This window comes from Sprattus sprattus, assembly GCF_963457725.1.
Source record: "Sprattus sprattus genome assembly, chromosome: 3".
Classification (NCBI taxonomy): Eukaryota; Metazoa; Chordata; class Actinopteri; order Clupeiformes; family Clupeidae; genus Sprattus; species Sprattus sprattus.
Window position 1 is genome coordinate 56236254 of NC_137922.1, and position 2500 is coordinate 56238753.

A 2500-nucleotide genomic window follows, 5' to 3' on the forward strand; every position below is an offset into this window, starting at 1 on the left:
TGAGCAGTGATTATCCACACCTGGCACCAGGAGTGGATATAAAAGCACTGCTACGTCTGATGGAAGGCCCCTTCTCAGCTTCAGCTACTCTCACACACACTTTTGACAAACACTCCTACTCATCTACTACATGCATCCACGCATCTTTGAGAACCCCTAGACTTTTATCTTGGGATCAACCTTTATCATTAATTAATTGTCTTTCTGTTAAAAGTAACACTGTTGTCTGTCTCTACCGTTTTATGTTGCGAGCCGAGCCGGTCGTAACACACACACACACACACACACACACACACACAAAGACACACACACACACACACACACACACGCAAACACACAGAGTAGGTTACTCTCTCAAACACACACACACACAGTAGGCTACACTCTCAAACACACACACACACAAACTCACACACTCTTAATATCACACACACAACATATAGCAGGCTACTCTCTCGCTCATATAAATATACTCACACACAAACACACACACACTGGGCTACTCTCACACACACACACACATACATACTCACACACAAACACACACACACTTCATATCACACACACAACACATAGTAGGCCACTCTCTCAAACACACACACAACACATGTTAGGCTACTCACACAACCAAACTGTATACACATACACAAACACACTCACGCACACACTCATACATTCATATCACACAGACAGCACATGTTAGGCTTCTCTCCCTCTCACACACACACACACACACACACAGACACACACACACACACACACATACACTCACTCACACACACAACATATAGTAAGCTACTCTCTCGCTCACATACATGTACTCACACACAAAAACACACACTTCTTATCACACACACATTAGGCTACTTGTTCAAACACACACACAAACACACACACACACTCACAAACACTTCATATCACGCACAATACACAGTAGGTTACTCTCTCATACACACACACACATACTCACACACAAACACACGCACTTCATATCACACACACAACACACAGTAGGCTACTCTCTCAAACACACACAACACATGTTAGGCTACTCACACACACACACACATACACACACAAACAAGCATCTCACCTGTAATGGTGCACATAAGGACCGTCACACACATCAAACTTCTGAACCCCATGTCTGCAGCCTGGCGTCTTCTAGAGTCAGCACACACAGACACACACACACCCTACACCAAGATCTTATATCTCCAGAGAACTCCAACTCTCACGCATGCGCTCACCTGTATGCACGCACTCAGACGCACACACACACACACACACACTCACATGCAAAGGATGGATTTGGACAGATATGGGTAGGCGCACACGCACACTGAGATGCAACAGATATGGATTTGGGCAAATATGGGTAGGCAGACCACATGTACCACACGCACACACAAACACACACACACACACACACACACACACACACACACACACACACACACACACACACACACACACACACACACACACACACACACACACACACACACACTCACAGGTGCCAAGGAGATTCTGAATGGGGAGAGAGAATGGGGAAACCTTGCTCCCCACACTTGCGTTTTGTTAATAAATTAAAACTGTTTTGGCTTTTAAACCGTTTTGGCTTTTATTTGTCATGTCTGAGAGCAGGACATGACAAATTGGGGGATCTTCCGTTTTTGAATTGGGAGTTGTTATTGATTATATTATGGTGTTATTGATTGTCGGGGTTTCCCGGGCGGTTTTGAGTGCAGGGACCGATCAGTGACCGGGATGCATGGATTTGTAAAACAGCTTGACCAAGGGAAGGTAAGTTAACATGCTGGTTTAATGGTGCTTGAGCTGATTCTAGTGTTCTCTGTTAGGCAAAACAGTGTGGCTCCTTTGAGTTTCGCTGTTTTTTTTTTTTTTTTTTTTTGTAGCGTTGGGGTGAAAGCGGTTGGAGCTTTTGTCTCGGGTGCATGTCCGTGGTTATGGGGTTGTTGCCAGTAACTGGTCGCTTCCTCATGCCAGCGGTCACTAGTGCATAAATACCCACACCCACATACCCACATGAAGACAAGGGATTCAGTTACGGAGTATTTTGTAAAGAAGATAGTTTGTTTGCTGTGTTCCAGCCAGCGTGTTGACTACTGTGTTACATTGGTCTTGGGGTTTTAAGAAAAGGAGGGGGAAAAAAAGTATGGGGGGGGGGGGGGGGGAGTGTGCATCGCGGTGCACCCCCTGTTGCCGGTGGGAGGAGTTCTCCCCCTCAGTCAGTGGCAGTGACGGAGAGGGAAGAGCCTTACGTTTGTGACTCAGGAATGTTAGTGTGTAAGTGAATGTCTGTGCATCAGGCAAGTAAGGTAGTGTATCAGGCCTGTTCGGTTGTAAGAGAATGTCTGCAAAGGCAAGTAAGGTAGTCTCTGTGCATCAGGCCTGCTGGGGTGTAAGAGAGCCTGTGTATCAGGCAAGTAAGGTAGGGTCTGTGTTTCAGGCCTGCTGGGGTGTAAGAGAGTCTGTG